The following is a 20,656-nucleotide window of genomic DNA, read 5'->3' as shown; positions in this document are numbered from 1 at the left end:
ATGAATATAGCAACCTACCGCAGAGTGCCAGGCACTGCTATAATAAACACAGTGCGTAAACTAACCCATTTAATCCTCACAAAACCCCAACGAGATAGAAATTTTTATTACCTCCCATTTTACAAATGAAGAGACTGGCCCAGAGAAGCTGAGCAACATGCCTGAGGTCACATCGCTTCGAAATGGCAGAGATGGGATTTGAGCCTAGGCAGTTCAACTCCAGATCTCATAGTCCTGACCACAATGACACAAGCATGATCTGTCCTTCTCTTCAGCATAGTGTATTAGTTGCTCAGTCGTGTCCGACTCTTTGTGACCCTATGGACTACAGCCTGCCAAGCTCCTCTGTCCATGGGATTGTCTAGGAGTGAATACTGGAGTGGGTTGCCATCCTCTTCTCCAGGGAATCTTCCTGACCCTGGGATTGAACCCAGGTCTCCTGAATTGCAGGTGGATTCTTTACCATCTGAGCCACCAGGGAAGCCCTTCCTTAGCATAATGTCCTCCCAAACTCCACTCTGAAATCTTTCTCTTGAGATGTCCTTGGTGTTCAGTTTCTTCATTATTAAGTCTTTTCACCTAATTCTACTGATCCAGTACATTCTGTTTCTAGCAGCAACAGTAACTCAAACAACCACATGATTATACCTCTCCTGTCCTTCTCCCTCCACCCTCTTTCTCACAGAGCTACTTAGGAGGTGCATTCACCATCCTTAATTAAGTAAATGCATTCTCCCCTCTGTAATAAATTACTTCTCCCTCCTGAGCAGTACCACCATCAACCTCTCTGCAGCAGCTGGGTGAACCCCAGCAGGCTACATTATCAATTTCCAGGTGTCCTGGGTCCTGGCTCCCCTTGCCAAGCACACCATGCTATTCAACTGTGTCTGTACAGTGCAATTGGATGGGGAGGTCTGAAAAGATACAGACTCCTTTCTCCCATTCTTAATGATTCCAGTTTAACTGCTCTGCATGTGACCTGGGCGTTAGGAATTGGAAGAACTCTCCAGGTGATGCTAATGTGTAGCCAGTGTTGAGAACCACAAAAAATGAAGCAAGTTATCTCCCGGGATTCTTTTGTGACTGCCTTCTCATTGGATTCGGGAAGATACCTCAGCCTTCTTGCCTTACCCTTAACCTTAGAACTTGGACATGCATCCAGTCATATGGAGGGCTTGTTAAAATGCCAAGTTCTGGGCTCCACCCCCTCCATAGTTCCTGATGTAGTAGATCTGGGATGGAGCCCAGGAGTTTGCATTTCTAACCAGTTCTAGGCAGTGCTGCCGCTCCAAGGACCATCCTTCAAAACCACTGTCTAGGACTTTTCTTGCTCTTTGAATGTTTCCTCTAGACACTATTCACTACCATGATTCAGAACTCCATGCCTCCTCGTTCCTGTTTTCCTGACTTGTCCTTCATGTTCTTTCTTCATCTGGCCTTTGGGACTAGCCCATCTTGGTGGCATCTCTTCCTCCCGTCTTGACACTTGTGAGGGCCCCTTTGCCTCTGTATCACTCTTTGTGATTGTCAGTTACAGGTAATAGATTTTAGAGCTGCAAAGATGCTCAGAGTCCCAACAGTTTAAAACCTCACCTTTAAATTGATGAAGTTTTTTCATTCAGATGAAATCCTATTTCAAGTAGCAATGCTTAGAATACATAGATGGGGTAGGGTGGGGAGGCCAAGAAAATCACTATCTGTACCTTTTTTTCCCTATGGGGTCTGCCTGCCTTCTTTAAGGAGGCACTTGGGACCTGGGGAGCATGACTTGGAAACCACCCATCATTCAAGCCTTCACTTTATAGATGAGGAAACTGAGACTCAGAGGGAGTAAGTGACATGCCCGTTCATCCACTCAATATTGTTGATCAGCGAGTCTGTGGCAGGCACAGTGTCGTGTACTGGGGATGGGGAACAGGACGGACTAGTCTGCCCTCATGAGCTTTCCTTCTAGCAGGGAGACGGGGAATTAGTGCCCTATTACAGATTGTGATAATAGCTAAGAGGAAATCAATATATGCCAGAATCACATAGTTCAAGGAGGGTCTTTCTGAAATGAATTTTGTTCTGAGTCCTGAGGCTAAGAAAACACCAGATATGTGAAGCGTTGGGAGGGTAGGGGATCTGTTGAGCCTTGTTGGTAGGTTACAGCGGGAAGTCTGGATTTTATTCTCAGTGGGCAGGAAAACCAGTGGAACCATTTCCTTAAGCAGGGAAATAACAAGACTTGATCTTGTTCCTCTTGTTACTTGTCTCCTTGAAGACATGGGTGGATATCAATCTTTTTATTTTTCCATAGTATCCCATACAGAGCAAGGGCTGAAAATATTTGTGTTGATGGCTGACTGCCTGAAGTCAACAAGGATTCATAAGCTGTTCCCTAGACCAGTATCTCTTAATCTAATTTGGGTTTAGAACCCCATCTAATGTCTTATCAGAGCTATGAGGCTTTCCTTACAAAATATCTCCATGCACACATGCATCCTGTGTGGTGCATAAAAAAGCTCGTGAACGCCCTGAGGGCCATCTCAGGGCCCTGTACCAGGACGCCCTGTGGTAGAAGCTGTGTCATGGGGTATCTTTAGTCTAAAGCCTCATCATTTGGCTGATATTATTGTTATCCTGGATTTAGAGGCAGATCATTTGAGTATCTTTAAGCCCCAGCTTTCCTGCCTGTGAGATTGGCTAATGTATGTATCATAGGGGAGTTTAAGACGAAAACGAGATACTGTAGCTAATGTTAACACATAGGTGTTCAGTCAGTATTTATTACTTCCCCTTTCTCATTAGGCAAGAAATGAAGTATCTCCTTGGGAGGCAGAATCAAGAGTTGTTAAGAACCTGGCTCTGGGTGGTGGGTAGATGAGAACTGATTTCTAGTTTTGTCCCTTATTCAATTTTCTCATCTGTAGAATGGGGGTAAATATGTTAAAATACTGAGCAGAGTGCCTGGCACCCGGTAAGAATTTCTTTTATGTATATAAATTTATTTCTTTGTTTATGGCTGTGCTGGGTCTTTGTCGCTGCACGTGAGCTTTCTCTAGCTGCGGCGAGCAGGGACTGCTCTCAAGTTGCGGTATGTGGGCTTCTCACTGTGGTGGCGTCTCTTATTGCAGAGCATGGGCATTAGAGTGTAGGCTCAGTAGCTGTGGTACACAGGCCTGTTGTCCCTTGGCATGTGGACTCCTCCTGACCACGGATTGAACCTGTGTCCCCTGCACTGGCAGACGGATTCTCAACCACTGGACCATCAGGGAAGCCCTGACAAAAACTTTGATAGTTTCTGGGTTTTGGTAATGATGACGATATAACATTGTGTGCTTTGTGCCATTCCATGCCTGCTTGGGTGAGGAGCAGCAGGACTGACAAGACAAACTGAAAACACACCTTGATTTTAAGGAGGTTAGAGTTTGGGCAGCTCTGATAGCCTCTGAAAAACCCTTCTAGAACATTGTCCCCCGGGAACCACCTTGGCTAAAGTCAGTCTGATCCTTGGATCGCTCTGCCAGCTTTCTGAACCCAGGCAAATCAGAGTGGAGAACAAAATTCCTCAGGCGTTAAGAGATGCAACTGCTTTTCTCTGAGAACACTTGGTCGTGCGGAAAAGCTGCAACCCCAAGAGAGAGCATAAAGACCACTGAAATGAGGCCAATGCATAATGCAAGAGCCCTGCTTTCTCCCCAGCTTAATTCTATTTTGTTAAGTAATGATGGAATAAAAATTCAGGATGATGGAAGATGAGATTTGCGACTCGATTTGATCAAATGCCTATCGCTGTCGCTTCAAGCCAGATGGGTTGCTCCATAAACAGATAAATAAATCAGACATCAGTGGGAGATGAGAAGTCATGGCCAAGGATGAAACGAGACAGAAAATAATTCCCAGCCATGGTATTCATTTAGGGTATCACACCCAGGCTGCGGTGGGAACCCCAAAGTGGCTGATGGAGGATTATAAGGGAGTGGGAATTCAGCCCCGATAAGCAAGACCTCACTGGACAGCACCATCTGCCTAAGCCATGGTCGTCCCAGGGAATTGCGAAGGGCCAGCAATTGACCCGCCACCATTAATGGTCCATTTGTAGGATTAACTGGGCTGTTTGGGGAATAATTTATGGGGAATCATTAACCTAATGATATTGGTTCTCTATAAACTGCTTAGTCTGTCTCAGAGAAAATGGATTTCATAAATCTAGGTGGAAAATTCTGGGTGACTCACGGAAGGCCCATCAACAGGGTGAAGATGGGTCGCCAGACAGTGAAACTCTGCACTCTCAGCTTGCTTGAAGGGCCTTGAAGGTCACCCCATCATTTACTTTTGTCTGCCAGCCCCGCCAGCCACTTGATTGAAGGAGGAAGTACCCAGAGTTGAAAAGTACAGGCTGGAGAAACATGCATTGATTTTCTTTGCCTTGAGTTTTAAATCCCACCTGTGACTGGCTCTGAAGGTTCAGGAAAAGGCAAGAAGGTAGCCCTTCCAGTGTGGGGAATTCCAGGGCTGCAGAAATCATGTCCTTCCTCATCTAGAAAAGGATCAATGTCTTTTTAAACAAGTTGGCTTCTGTATCTGCTGTGTGCAGGCTGGAGAGGGTCAGTACTCTGGACAGGGATATCAGGGAAGTCCTCTGAGAAGGTGACTTAAGGCTTCGATTCATGGGGTCGCAAAGAGTCGGACACGACTGAGCGACTGATCTGATCTGATCTGATGATAAGATAGAGCTGGAAGGAAAGGTATTTATGGGTGGAAAGGATAGCAAGGCAAGTGCAAAGGCCCTGGGGTCGGAGCAAGCTTGGCCTGTTAGGGAACAGAGAATTTATTACCATTATTGTAGAGCAGTAGGTGTATTTATTCCCACTGGAGAGATGAGAAAACTGAGGCCCAAGATTAGGTAGATAATTTCCACCTATTCTAGAAGATAAGATTTGCAGGAAGTGTTGATGGATGCCGGTCTGTATCTGTAACCACTAGGCCATGGCTCAGCAAACTATGGCTTGTGGGTTCAATCAAGTCTTCATCAGTTTTTGTTAAAGTTTTATCAGAATGCAGATATTCATTTACATATTGTCTGTGGCTGCTTCATGCTCCACTGGCAGAACTGAGTGGTCATAACAGAAACCTCATGGCCTGGAAACCCTTACGTATTTTCTGTCTGGCCCTTTACAGGTACAATTTGCACTCTGTGTAGACAACTACGCCTCTCTTCTCTGTCTCTCCCTTTGCCCTTTGTGGGAGCAGGCAGTAGTCATAAGCCTTCTGGGAACATACATCGTCTGGTCCATTGTGTGGATCAGAGAAGGAGGAGGAGGTGGTGGATGGCATGGGGGGAGAGGGGAGGGGAAGGAGGGGTTCTGCTGTGCTCAGTCGCTCAGTTGTGTCTGACTCTTTGCAACCCCATGTGCTGTAACCCACCAGGCTCCTCTGTCCATGGCAATTCTCCAGGCAAGAATGCTGGAGTGGGTTGCCATGCCCTCCTCCAGAGTTGGGAGGTCTGAAAATTTATTTTGTAAGTGGGCAAAGGGTGTTGTTTAAGGAAAGGTACGTCCCTTTCAAGTGAGCAGAAGGTATTGAGATCCAGGGAGAAGCATTTGATTCTTAGACCCCTGGGATTACCTCTGTTGCACATGAGGCAGGGATGGCAGCTCCAGATCATACCAGACGAGAAACAGGTCTTGGGTGGAGAAAGCCAGAGGGCATCTCCTACAGCAGTGGCCAAGTCTGTGGGTCCCAGCGTGTGCAGGACACACTTGGCGCGGTGGCGTTTCCCCAGTTGTTGTCAGGGGTGGTTGCACATTACAGAACCAAAGCCAGCCTACCTCTGGACTTCCTGACCCTCAGTGTTAGGGAAGCTTTGATGTTTTTCCCCAGGTGCCTGACTTTAAAACTGGATAGAAAGTATCTTTGCCAAGATGCAACTTTGCTAAACAGAGGATTTTCCCTCCTATCTTCTCCTGGTGTCATGGCACTGTGTAAGGGAGGGGAAATCATAGAATTCAGAGTAAGCAGCCCCCTGGGTTTAAACCCTAACACCGTATTTGATTTGAGCAAGATACTTCATTGTTCTGGGCCTCAATTTCTTCATCTGCCATGCAGAGATGATAGTGGCGTCTGTTTCACTGGATGTTAAGATTAAGATGAGAAATATAAACTACACGCCACTTGGTAGTTCAAATTCTTGCTCTCAGTCTTGAAATTGGGAATGAGGACTGTGTTTCCCAATCTCCCTTTCAGCTGGTCATGACCATGAGAGTAAGTTATGGTCAAGGATAGTTAAAGGGTTCAGTTCAGTTTAGTTCAGTTCAGTCGCTCAGTCGTGTCCGACTCTTTGCGACCCCATGAATTGCAGCACGCCAGGCCTCCCTGTCCATCACCAACTCCTGGAGTTCACTCAGATTCACGTCAGTCGAGTCAGTGATGCCATCCAGCCATCTCATCCTCTGTCATCCCCTTCTCCTCCTGCTCCCAATCCCTCCCAGCATCAGAGTCTTTTCCAATGAGTCAACTCTTCACATGAGGTGGCCAAAGTACTGGGGTTTCAGGTTAAAAGGTAGTGGGGTCTAAAACTTTTGGAAACCACCTGATTTTCTTTCTTCCTGGAGCCTAGAACGTGGGCACAATGATTGGAGCTGGAGCACCCATTTTGGGTCATGAGGGAGAAGACTTGTGTTGAGCCGGCAGAGCAACAAGCTAGAAGAGGCCTGGGTCTCTAAACTCCTTAACTGCAGTTTTTGATTCTGTGACAGAAAAAAAAAAAAAAAAACTAGCATCTCTAAGATTGTTAAAAGCATCTTTTAAATTTTTAGTTTTCTCCTTCTCAGAGTAGAATTAATCCTGACACACTAGTTGTATGGTCTTGAAAGAATTTTCTTAATCTCTTTGAACTTCAGTAACCTCCCCAACAAAATAGATTTAGAAACCCTAACACCTCACAAATGTGACAGTTCAAGAAAGCAGTGTGATGGTTTTCTGCTGCCCCCCAAAAGTCTTACGATGATGCCCTTGAAATATAGTTCTTCAGGCCCCATCCCGAAGTGTTCTGAATCATCAGGTCTGGTGATGGGGCCAACCACTGTATGTTCCTCTCAAGTCCCCAGGTGATGTGATCCCTAGCCAGGTTTGGGAGGCATGGAGCTGAGAATTTCATCCTTTCTTCCCTGCTTTCAAAGTCAGAGTGAACATTGAGAAATGAGGTCTGCACATATGTCTAAAGGGACCCATCTGCTTGGAGGGGACTTTGGACGGTCTCCAGCTTTCCCCAGACCACTCTGCTGCAAACATCCCTTTGAGAGAGGAATGATTTGCTGGGCAGCAGCATGGCCACCAGCTGCTCAGTCCCATCTGAACCGCTGGCTCTCCATTTCAGTTTAAAATGCAGCAACATCCATGGATTACAGTCTACATCCTCACGATGGATCTTTTAATCTAATTAAGGGAAGGCAAAGACTTTCCCCTGGCTCTTTCAGCTGCAGAGAACTCTGATTTTAAGCATAGTGTACTGGCTGAGTGTTCTTGTTTTAGGGGCAGGAAAACCTGGGCCCTAATGCTGGCTGTGTGTCCCTGAACAATCACTTAACCTCTCGGAAGAGTCCATTTCTACTTAAGCCAGGATTTGGGCTCAGGCTTTGGCATGCATAGAAAATTCCCTCAACAGCCCCACGAAGCAGGTTTATCACCATCCCCATTTTACAGTTACAGAGAGAGTAACTAGATTGCCCAGATCACACAGGGAGCAGTACATGGTGTGAATTTGATAGTACAGTAATATCTGGATGATGGACTATGACATGGGCTTCTCAGGTGGCGCTAATGGTAAAGAATCCACCTGCCAATGCAGGAGACATAAGAGACTCGGATTCGATCCCTGGGTTGGGAAGATCATCTGGAGGAGGGCATGGCAACCGACTCTAGTATTCTTCCCTGCAGAATCCCATGGACAGGGGAGCCTGGTGGGCTACAGTCCATGGGATCGCAAAGAGTTGGACACGACTGAAGCGACTCAGCACGCACAGACTATGAAATAGTTGAGTGGCTCTGGAGAGTCTAGCATGGCTGTTACCCAGCGTGTGTGCCAGCTACGGCTGAAACAATCAGCTCCCACTGTTGCTGTCATTATTAAGTGGTTGTCATCAATGGAGGTGGCATGGGACCCTAGGAGCATGGGGCCATCCATGAAAAGCATTTTGTTTTGTTTTGTTTTGTTTTGTCCAAGTGGAGGAACACAAGAGGCAGAACACGACACGTGGGTAGATCCTCCAGACCCACAGCACTGTCTGTCCTGGTCCAGACGTGGGCTGATGCCTCAAGGAACAGACGTCTCCATCAGACCCTGTCTCCTGACCCTGAAAGACCTCAGTATATTCTGCCTCCCTTCAAAAGCAAGCAAAGCCTCTCCCTCGGGAGACTCTTGGATGGCAGGGAGGAGCTGGGTTCACTCGGGAAGAAGCTGCCTGTTGGCCCTTCCTTGCAGCAGCCTCTGGAGCCACTCTCATGCTGCCAGCTTCCTGCAGATGCCAAAGCAAATATTCTCAGAAGAGTGCTTGGAGCCTGGGAGGAGGAGGCGAGATGCCGTCTCCAGTTACAGCCCAGCCGTCACCGAGGTCTCAGAAGCATCCTCAGTTTCACTACCCATCTCCGCCCCCTCCCACCCACCTCTGAATCTAGAGGTTCCCCCAGGGGAGCCGGCTTCTCAGTGGGGGAAGCACTGGCCTGTCACTTGGGGTCTCTGCTCTGCAGGGCAGGGGCTAGAACAGCAGGGTCTCCTGGGAAGTTCTGAGTTCCCACATGGAGAGTGAGGGGGTTAGGAATGAGCAGGCCATGATCCCAGACAGTGGGACCAGACCCCAAACCCGGAAATGCAAACAAGGGGGCAGAGAACAGGTCTCTGATCTGAACTCTTTTACCCACTCAACCTGCAGAGCATAGGGAAGGTAGAAACAGAGGGTAGCATATAAGAGACACAAGAGAAAAGGGAATAAGAAGGTCAGGGGAATGGTTAAGAACTTGATCTGTGAAGTCCTTCCCTCTCTCCATCCATCCATCCATCCATTTTTCCATCTCCCTCTCTCTCTCTCTGAGAGAGCCATAGGAGTCAGGTCATTCTGTACACCCCTCTTAGACACCACAGCCCAAGGATCTTGCACACTTCCTGGCACGTGAAAGATGCTTAAGACAAATTTTTAAGACCTGTGTTGAATGAACATTTAAGAATGGTTGGTGGACCTCAGTATGAATGCCACAATATCTCTCTGGGTGGTGTCTAGGGGTGCCCTTTTCCTGGAACCATGGGCTGGGGACCTGACCTAGAACTTGCACATTAGGCAAAGTCCTCTACCTAAGATTCAGAAACTGTTCATTTATCTAAACAAAGGGAGCAGGTGGTAGAGATGATCAAGGGTGGGGGAGGTGTCTAAACCCACCAGGGAGTGTCACTCCATCCCTCTCCAGAGCTCAGAGAGCCTCTGGTCTCTCAGCCTCTCCCTTGGGACAAGTGACAGGGAGCTGGCAGGAAGCTCAGAAGTCAGTGAGCCAGTGCAACAGCTTCATTTTACAGAGCGGACACCAAGGCACGGAGAAGCACGGCCATGGTGATCCATCAGGGCGGCGACAGATCTGGGCTGGGACCCGTTTATCCTGTCCCCGTCCAGGTGCTCATTCTACTCTCCCCCTGCCCCGACCCCCGTCTCAGGGTTTTCATGAGATCTGAGTTAAAGACAGAGAGAAGCTGGGAGTGTGGGGGAGTCAGGGTCAGCTTGAGCGGCCCTGCGCCCTCTGTCAGGCGCTTCCTTCATACCCGATGAGACCTGTCTGTCCCTGCCTGCATTCCCCTCCTCTTCTCCAGAGGACAGACTCTTAGTCTCACCTCCGAATCGTCTGCGGACCCATTGGTAATTTTCTGCCCCTTCCTCCAACATTTTTTATAACCAGTCCTGCCTCATCCAACCAGCCCCTATAAGAGGGGACAAGAACTCAAGTTCTCACCAAGGCCCTGAACATAACAGATGTGAGAGCCAGGTACAGGACGATAGGGCATAGTGGGGACTGCGGCAGACTGTCTAAAAGTGGCAGCTGCTGCCCAACTCTTACGACGCTGCCACGGGAGGAGAGGTGGTCAGTGTGACCAGATCTTGCACTTTCCTGGAGAAGCCAGAAATGGAGGTTTTGTGTACAATTTGGGGCTTCCCTGATGGTTTAGACAGTAAAGAATCTGACTGCTATGCAGGAGACCTGGGTTCAATCCCTGGGTTGAGAAGATCCTTTGGAGAAGGAAATGGCAACCCACACCAGGATTCTTGCCTAGAGAATTCCTGTTTAGAAAGACAGCACACCACCGGGGAGACTTAGCCTGTAGGCCTTATTTTACAGCTCTCATGGTTCCACCTACCTCCTGTTGACCCAGACCTCAGCGGGTGAAGATCAGGCCCATGGACAGAATGGGAAACATGGAGCCAGTTGGGGACCTTGGTGTGGAGCCAGCAAATGAGAGGAAGGGGCCTGGGCAGACTTGCTGAGTTTCTTAAATCCCAGGCCTTCTCCATGGTGTGAATTTTTTTTTTCTCCCCTACTTCACATAACAACCTTCTGCCAGGCTCCTGGATGCTGACAGCCCTAGACGTGGAATTTACTTTGAAATGCTAATCACAGGGAAAAGTGATATTGATGGTGCCGACTAATTAAGGTCTGGCCTGGTTTAAACGTTGGAGGGATCCTGCCTGCCTCTGGCCTTGGCGGGAGCCCGGGAGGATACTATTTTTATTAAACTGGAGAGATGAATCAGATGGCCTAACTGGACGGGGAGGCGGAGGGTGGAATCACAGCCGTGTGGAGCCCTGTGAGTTCCTGATTGATGGAGGCAGTCAGGACACGGGTCTCAGAACATGAGCCTCAGAAACACCTTCTTTCCAGGGTTTCTGATCATGGTGAGGGGGTGGCGTCATGGGTCGGGCCACAGGGCCTGGCTTTATTGGATCTGAAAGTGGTACAGGGGGCCTGAGAAAGAGTGGTCAGCTGTGATTTACAGGAGGCCTCATTTACAGATTCTCTCTTCGGGGTCTGAGTTACACTTGGAGACGGTCCAGAATTAGTAGCTGCCAAGACAGCTGGCGTCCACAGCCCCTACAGGCCTTCACCCTGGGAGGCAGGAACGCAGGGACTGACGGCCTCTGCCGGCTGCCCTGTGCAGAATTTAGTGGTCTCTGGATCCCCAGTGACAGCTGACGCTGGCTGTAAGGTAGACAGTGTTCCCATTGTTTCCATTTTACAGATGAGGAAACTGAGATCCAGAGAGGGTCATGCAACAACTGAGCTGCAGAGCTGGAATTTAGACCTAAATGCTTTGATCTCAGAATTCAAGGACTTAGCCCCTCAACTCTATAGTCCCTTGATCCCTGCCTCATGTCTGACATGGAAGAGACTCTGGATCTGTTCTTTCACTCCCTCACTCCCTTATTCACTTCCTCATACACACATCCATTCACCAACCTGTATTTTTTAAGAATATTTATTTATTTGGCTGTGTCAGATCTTAGTCGAGGCATGCAGAATCTTCGATCTTTGTTGCGGCGTGAGAGATCTTTTTTGTTGCGGCATGTGGAATCCTTAGTTGTGGCATGCAGACTCTTAGTTATGGCACATGGGATCTAGTTCCCTGACCAGGAATGGGACTTGGGCCCTCCGCATTGGGAACATGGAGTCTTAGCCACTAGACCCCCAGGGAAGTCCCCACCAACTTGTATTAAATGCTTTCCGTACGCTGATCTTATTGGTTCCTATAAGAACCTGCCCAAGAAGCATCATTCGCCTTATGCAGATGGTGACATGGAGGATGGAGCACTGAAGCATGTTAACTGACCAACTGCAATTCACAGTGCCCTAGGCATTGGAGGTGGGATTTGTGACTGATTGACACTTGCTCTGCATCTGGTGCTGGATGGTCCCAGTGCAGGCCAGACTAAGAGCAAGCCGAGGGCATTGACAAAATCCTATTCGATTGTCCCTTAATGACTTCTGACCCCAGCACAAATTAGGTGTGAGCTGCTATGTGTAGCTTAAAAGAATGTATGAAATGAATGAAATACGTTTTTTAAATCGCAAAAGAGGGCTCCAACCCTACGGCAAAGAATCTGCCTACCACTGTAGGAGATGCAGGAGATGTGAGTTCGATCCCTGGGTCATTTCCCCTGGAGGAGGAAATGGCAACCCAGTCCAGTATTCTTGCCTGGAAAATTCCATGGACAGAGAGGCCTGGTGGGTTCCAGTCCATGGGGTCACAGAGAGATGTGACTGAGCGACTGAACACGCACACACACGCACACAACTCTGTGGCAAAGTGAGTGGTTCAGACTCCAGAGTGCGGTGGATGTCTGGATAATAGCAGAGAACTATGCCTTCTGATGGGGGGCTTCCAGTGTAGCTTAGCTGGTGAAGAATCCGCCTGCAATTCGGGAGACCTGGGTTAGATTCCTGGGTTGGGAAGATCCTCTGGAGAAGGGAAAGGCTACCCACTTAGTATTCTGGCCTGGAGAATTCCATGGACTGTATAGTCCATGGCGTCACAAAGAGTCAGACACGACTGAGCAACTTTGACTTCACATGGCTTCTGATGGGGTTTCCCAGGTGACGCTCGTGGTAAAGAATCTGCCTGCAATGCAGGAGCCACAGGAGACTTGAGTTCAATCCCTGGGTCGGGAAGATCCCCTGGGGAAGGAAATGGCTACCCATTCCAGTATTCTTGCCTGGAAAATCCCATTGACAGAGGAGGCTGGTGGGTTACAGCCCATGGGGTCAGAAAGAGTCAGACACAACCTAGCGAGAGAAAATTAAACTAAATGCCTTCTGATATTTACATATTGCTGTTGTCCTCCCCCTGAATCTGACTGGTCCTCGGATTGATTTTAACCAAAAGCATCTGGCAGAAGGGATGCTATGCCATTTCCCAGTGTAAATCTTGAACAGTGGAGCGTTGCTGCATTCTGGCTGGAGGCTGTTGCCACCTAAGGGTCTTCTCTGGGGCTTGATGACTCCTGGATATGTCAGGACAGATTAACAGGTGTTAGGTATTAGAGACTTATTATCACCAAAGATAGACTTCCTCCTTGGGTTAATCAGAGGATGAGAGAGAACTGAGAAGGAGTGAATTTCTCACTGCTGTTTAAGACCCCAAAGAGAGTGGCTTTCTGTTATTTACTGCCCTGTTTCTGAGCCACCTAGCTGTGAGCGTCACACTCTGAGAGATGCCGGCTCGGGTGACCACGGTTTCCTGTAAATTCTGTCCAATCGTGGGCTGTTTCATTCTTTCATCTGTGGTTCCCTGACTGTCCCCGAATCCCTGAGGACCCTGAGAAGGACACAGTCTGTCCATCATCTGGGCCCTCCATCTGGAGCTCCATGCCTTCCCCAGGACTTCTGGTCAGGTGGCAGAGAAGAATATTTATGGCTCAGTGACCAGATGGAGCCGGAATGTTCTGTAGCAGACTCAGAGACAAATGAAAAGTCCGTGGGCCTCTGGCTGGAGTCAGCTGAGTGTGGTTGAGATGCAGGTTTTGCTCTTGTCCCAGAGGGGATATTTCAATTTTGTGCTAATCACCTTGGTTTCCTGTTAATGCACCCCCTGGGTCCTGCAGACAGGAAGATAATTGGTTGCACCAGAGAGGGGACCACTCAGGACACTTTCAAACCAGGGGTGTAACTCAATCAACCACTTGCAAAGAACATGGGCATTTTGCCTTGTGTGGCCCCCTCGTTTCTCACCCCCGATTTCCCGTCTTTTACCCTTGAAATTAAATGCAGACTATTAATAACAATGCTGATTGTTCCCCTGTCTTCCTGCTGCTTGGGCCAGAGGCCTTTTTAGATCTCAGCAGTTGGGAAGATGTTAACTCCAAATGGAAATCTAATCATGACACATTGAAAGACTGACTTTGCAGCTCTACTGGGGGATGTGCTAAGGATCTGGCTTGGGCAAAAGTTTTTCTCTTTCCAGGTCAGATTCTCTAAAGTCTTGTCTCCTTTATCAGGCTTTGGATTGATTTTTTTACTTCTATTCCTGTAAACAAAATTATTTCATGTGAAAGTGAGCTTTCATTTGATTGAGAAGTAGGGATCTCTGCTAGAATGCCACCCCTGCCGTCACTCAGGGAGCCCCAGGGACAGAATTCACCCCAAGAGACGTGGTTTAGCATGATGACACTGTGCTAATAGAAGAGCCCGAGTTGTCATGGAGGAATGGGGATTCTCAGTGGGAAGATTAGAATCCATCCCCGGGACTTCCCCAGTGATCCAGTTAAGACTCTGAGCTTCCAATGCAGGGGCCATGAGATCAATCCCTGGTCAGGGAACTAAGATCCCACATGCTGCATGGAGTGGCCAAAAAATAAAACAAATTAATAAGTAAAATCCATCCACCATCCAGGTCAGCCACCTGGATACATGGGTCATAGGGAGAAGAAGAGGAGCAGATTCTCGAAGCTTGATGTCCAAGCAGCAGTACTAATGCCCCTCTGATATGGGGCATCCCAAGGAGAAGAGAGCCGCTCACACCCTACTCTTCATCCCAGTCTGATAAGCCCCATCGGCACGGGGGAAGTTCCGCTCATTAGAATGGGCTCCTGGTGGGGGAGGGGGAGAGAGGAAGGTGCTGATGGAAGATTGGAAATAGTGCCTGGTCTTCACTCTGCCCCGTGGAGCCATCCAGGGGAAGTGCCACTCCCGGGGGCAGACTTTGGGACATGCAGGCAGCCTGTATGGCCGAGAGGGGCTATGTGAAGGCCCAATGACCTAGATATTTGAACTGAGCTCAGAGGAGGAAAAAAAAAAAAAAAAGATAAAGATGCTCTTTGAAGGAAGCATACAGGCTTGCAGATCAGGAAACAGGGTGGGTCACTCATAGTCACGGGACCACAGGGCTGGCCAGAGAGAAGCACATGAAAGGGCCTGAGGCCAAGATGACAACGCTGACCTGCAGGGAGTGGCCAATTAAGAGACGGCTTTTAAGGCATCAAGTTGAGGCCCACTGAGCAATGAATGTCTTTCCTGGAAGCTGTCCCAGACCACAGGCTACAGAGAAAGAGACAGGCTCGCCGTGGTCATAGGCGGAGAGGCTCCAGGTAAGAGAGTCTATCAGTGACACGGCAGAGGCAGTGATTATCACTGGCCCTCAGGTGATGACAGTGGTAAAGAATTCGCCTGACAATGCAGGAGACACAAGAGACACGGGTTCAATCCCTGAGTCAGGAAGGTCCGCTGGAGTATGAAGTTACAACTCACTCCAGTATTCTTGCCTGGAAAATTCTCTGGGCAGAGGAGCCTGGTGGGTTACAGTCCATGGGGCCACAAAGAGTCAGACACGACTGAGCAACTGAACACAGCACACAGCTCAGGTGGCCACACCTGGTGAGCAGCATTGCTTCCTCAGGAATAAGGGCTTCTTGGTTAAAAGAAAGGGCCTTCCCATTTAGATCGGAGGGCTACAAGTATAGAATTCAGAGGAGGAACTCAGCTTACAGCTGGAGGTGACAGAGCAAAGTTTATGAGTGAAAAGGAAAACTATGCTCCAATAATTTGGCTGCCCTGATCCAACTATGGCCAGGGAAATGGTTTCTGCCCTAATGATGGCCAAATGACCACCATGTATTCAGGAAAAACAGCCCCACAGGGAGGATGCAGGATGTCAGGTCTTGATTCAGCAAATAATTCACTCCCTCAAGCATCTCCGAGGAGGACCATGCCTCCCACCCCTTGACGTGGGCCACGTGACTTGCTCTGGCCAAGAAGACATTACAGGATGTCATCCAAAGACTTGAAGTGTCTGTGCTGACTGGTTGGCCCCCTCAACCTCCTGCCTTTAGCCTGAGTAGAACAGTAGAACAGGCCACTCGAGTCAGGCCACTAGTCTGAGGAGGAAGAGGGATCCATGGAGCAGATGTGGATCCAGCCCGACCAGGGCCAAACACAGCAGAGCCCAGCCTGTACCAGTCAGATTTAGATTCAGTTGACTCAGAGACATGTGAATGAGAAATAAACACTTAGGTGGTAGATGGAGAACTTTGCCATCTTTGAGACACAAATGCTTGAAACACTTTGAAAACCCTCTCCTGCTGCTAAGCATAAAGTTATTCCGCAGATGGCCACCCTGGACTCTAGGAGAGCCCTCTGTAGCCTCATCTCACGACCCTCCCCTGTCCTCAGGGATCTTGGGTAAGGGTCATTTCTACCTGGCTTCGAATCCTCATTCCAACTCTTTATAGCCTTGGAACTTTAAGCCTCGGTGTCCTCATCTGTAAAATGGAGCTTATGATTACCTACCTACACAGGTATGTTTTTAAATGAGGTTATGCTTACAAAGGGTTCCCCAAGGGGCACAGGGGCAAAGAATCCTCCTGCCATTGCAGGAGACATAGGAGATGTAGGTTTGATCCCTAGGTGGGGAAGAACCCCTGGAGAAGGCACTGGCAACTCACTCCAGTATTCTTGCCTGAAAAATGCCATGGACAGAGGAGCCTGGCAGGCTACAATCCAGGGGTCGCACAGAGTCGGACACGACTGAGCACACACACATATGCACTGCTTGAAAATTAACATTAAAAGCATGCTGAAAATTATCTGGCACATAACCAATACATTTTCAGTAGCCGTGGTTGATGACTATCCTTTTTGAGGTTGAAATTCATTACTCCAGACCCATTACTCTTGGATTTTGCTCACGGTCCATTCAGACTCAGGGGTTAGGATGCCTCCCTGTGTGTCTCCTTGCTGGGGAGCCCGGACTGCACACTCTCCCCGTTGCCGACAGCAGAAGGACATAGTTCTAAAATGCCCACACACTTGGATTTCCCGTCAGAGTGGCCTCAGCAGATTCTGAGAGGTTCCTGTCAAGTGTTGAGAAGGAGGCCATGAATCATGGCTTGCCAGGGAGGTTAAAATCCAGACCCTGGGGCAGTTGCCAGAGATCACACAGGGTGGGGTCAGGTCCTGAGTGTCTTGTAAAGCTGGATTCTCTCTTTTCTGTGACAAGTCTGAATCCCATGGAGTGAATAAGAAAAGCTCAGCCAGCCAGCCACACGTGCTGTGTGTGGAGGATGATACCAGCCTGGGCTAGAGAAGGTGCATCCAACCTGCTTCTCCCGAGTCTGCCTCCATAAGTGAGGGAAGGGCAGCTCCCTCACCTCTCCAGGCGACCTTGCTTTCTCTGAAAGTAGGAAGATCGTGGAGGTTCTGCTGGGGTCTTGTCCTAAAGAGGGTAATTGAAAAAGATGAATTTTACCTTTACACTCTAGCTCACTGGTTCTAAGGCGCACACTTTCCCTACATGGTAACGTCTCTGAACTCAGGATGTTTCTGATTTCAACTGACATGAAGGCATTGTGTCACGGGGTAATTGGCACCATTTCCTCATCTCCCATGGCTCATGAAATAACGTGTCTTAACAATCAATGGCATTTTAGATTTGGTGAAATATAATCTTTTTTTTTTTTTTTAATGGAGAAGGAAATGGCAACCCACTCCAATATTCTTGCCTGGAGAATTATGTGAAAAGAGGAGCCTGGCAGGGTCCCAAGAGCTGGACACAACTGAGCAACTAAACCACCAGTCTTTTTTAACAGCTCATACTTACATAGATTTACTCTGTGCTAAATCCTGTGATTAGCGCTTTACATGGAGGAGCTCATCAGAAAGACTGTAGAAAATCCTCATTCTTTCCAATGAGGAAACCAAGATCAGAAAGGTAAAGACACTTGCCTAAGGTCACACAGCAGTGGAAAGGCCCTTCTTTCTCTGCGGTCATTCCTGAATTCACCTCTCTCTAGTCTGTTCTCTCTGAACCTTCAGTTTTTTAATAAATCAGATCAGTGTTTACTTTGAAGACCTGTCTGTCTCTCTCTTCCTCTCTTTCTCCATCCCAGCCTTTCTCTCTCCTTCCACAAATGCATGCACACTTCAGATATTCTTGAGTGTGTGTGTGCTCAGTCACTCAGTCATGTTGACTCTTTGAGACCCCATGGACTGTAGCCTGCCAGGCTCCTCTGTCTGTGGGATTCTCCACGCAAGAATACTGGAGTGGATTGCCATTTCCTGCTCCAGGGGAACTTCCTGACCCAGGGATCAAATCTGAGTCTCCCACATCTTTCATTTCTCCTGCATTGGCAGGCAAATTCTTTACCACTGAACCATCTGCAAAGCCCTTAAGTATCTGGTCTACAAATCTCTCTCTCGACCTATAATATACCTGAGAAATTTCCATTCTCTCAATCAAAACATATTTATCAGGTTTATTTATCTACTATTATCATGGTTCTGGGGCTTCCCTGATAGCTCAGTTGGTAAAGAATCCGGCTGCAATGCAAGAGACCCTGGTTTGATTCCTGGGTTGGGAAGATCTGCTGGAGAAGGGATAGGCTATCCACTCCAGTATTCTTGGGCTTCCCTTGAGGCTCAGCTGGTAAAGAATGCCTCTGCAATGCGAGAAACATGGGTTCGATCCCTGGGTAGGGAAGATCCCCTGAAGAAGGGAAAGGCTACCCACTCCAGTACTCTGGCCTGGAGAATTCCATGGACTGTATAGTCCATGGGGTCACAAAGAGTCAGACATGACTGAATGACTTTCACTTTCACTATCACGGTTCTAGGGAAATTATTCTGTGAGAATGAGAGATGGATAATTCTATCTCTTGATTTTGTGGAGTTTACAATCTCGTATTATGTAAAACTTTTGTATTTGTTAGGCCAATTAAAACTCCATTTTAAATGCACTAGAAAAATCTTTAGATGAAAAAGTGGTGGATTGCACCATTCTGCTTTCACAGATGTAACAGGGCACCCTGTCCAATTTTCACAAAGGTATAAAAATCTCACTGGGGCTGGCAGAGGCTGGAAAAACTCTCAGTTTAGAACTGGAAGCGGTCTTTGGCTTGGCAGGTGGTGGAGATTTAAATGCCTGGGGGCGTGCTGTTCTTTTGTTCTGGAAAGACTACCTGAACATGGGTCCCTTGGCCGTGTAAGTGGATGTCAACTGTTTCAGGAAAAGCTGTGAATTCACCTGTTACCCTGAACACAGAGGGTTAGGCCAAGCTCTTCCTCATTCTCTGGAGAGTTTGTTTTGTTTGAGGTGGGCAGGTTTTTTTTCCCCTGTGTGGGTTTAGCCAGCTCTGTGCAGGAGGTGCAGTTCGCACTGCTTGTCTTCAGGGATTTCTATGCTGTCACGATGAGCACTGCTGATGGGGAGCTGGGGCAGAAGTCTTGATGGCCACAAAAGGGATGAGGAAGCCCTTTGTATAAAATAGATAACTATTGAGAACAGTCCTACTGTATAGGACAGAGGACTCTGCTTCATGCCCTGTGCTGACCTGAATGGGAAGGAAGTCCAAAAGGGAGAGGATATATGTACATGTACAACTGATTCATTTTGCTGCACAGTAGCAACTGATGCAACACTGGAAAGCAACTGTACTCCAATAAAAAGTTAATTTAAAAAAAACGATGAGAAAGTCCAGCTTCAAAACGGCCTGGTCCAGCTTGGGGGAGCCCAACCTGGACGTGGCAGTTGAAGGTCACATAGACGGTGTAGTCAAAAATACACAAATGCCACAGAGCTTTAAAAAAAAAATTACAAAACAAAGTCTCTTGTTAAGCCAGCGAGGAATTTCACTGAGCAGATCACACACAGAGGTGATGAAGTCAGGAGTTATAAGTGCTAGAAAGGAATTTTCACAGTGCCATGCTAATTATGGGTTGGGAGCCAGCTCTGTGGACAGGACCAATGAGTCCATGGGTCTGTATGCAGATCACAGACCCGTTGTTCAGGGGGAATCTTCAGTTACTTCCAGTGAGGCCTGGCGTTCAAGGTCTCTAAGAGCTTGTGACCCTTTATCAGCTTCTGCTGGTTACCACCACTTGCAATGAGACACAACATTTAGCTTGGATGTTTTCTAGGCAAGTGCTGATGTAAGGAAGACTAAATTACTCAGACTTCCTGAAAGGTACTGATACTGGGTGATTTTATTCTGATGCGATCACCTTGTATTGGGCCCAAAGAAGCAGGCCGCCCCTTTATGGTTATCCAGTGGGGCATCTCATAAAGGGAGTTGACAGTTCTGAGACTGAATATACAAGTGGATGGATGATAGCCAGACCATATATAAGAACAGAACTCTGACCCACAGCCCCTGCAACGATTAGACCCAAATGTAAGGGCTTGGTCAATAATTGCCAGGTTCTTGGGACTTGCCTGGTGGTCCAGTGGTTAAGGCCTGTCATTGCAGGGGACAAGGGTTCCATACCTGGTCAGGGAACTAAGATCCCACACGCAACGCGGTGTGAGCAAAAAAAGAAAAGTAACTGCCAGGTTCCCCAATTTTGTCCACGCTTCCAACTTAGTACTGACCAGGAAAAGGAAAATATGCAGTCTCAGCCAATACCTAGGAGACCTTCTTCTGGTGCATACAGGATGCCTGCCTCCAGCTTCCTCAGGCTGAAAACCAGGGCATTCCAATACCTTCCCCCTTTCCCACTACTGAGCTCTCCCACTTTTCTGCTGGCTTTTGAGTTTCTGCCAAATGCAAGTGACTGTGGCTTACTCCTCTGCTTTAGAGCCACCTCTGAATAAATTTGCCATGGTTGTTCAGTCACTGAGTTGTGTCTGACTCTTTGTGATCCCATGAACTGCAGC

This window comes from Bos grunniens, chromosome 17 (assembly GCF_055505025.1).
Source record: "Bos grunniens cultivar Pamir isolate PY7600 chromosome 17, Bosgru_T2T1.0, whole genome shotgun sequence".
Taxonomy (NCBI): Eukaryota; Metazoa; Chordata; class Mammalia; order Artiodactyla; family Bovidae; genus Bos; species Bos grunniens.
Note: the sequence above shows the minus strand (reverse complement) of the source record.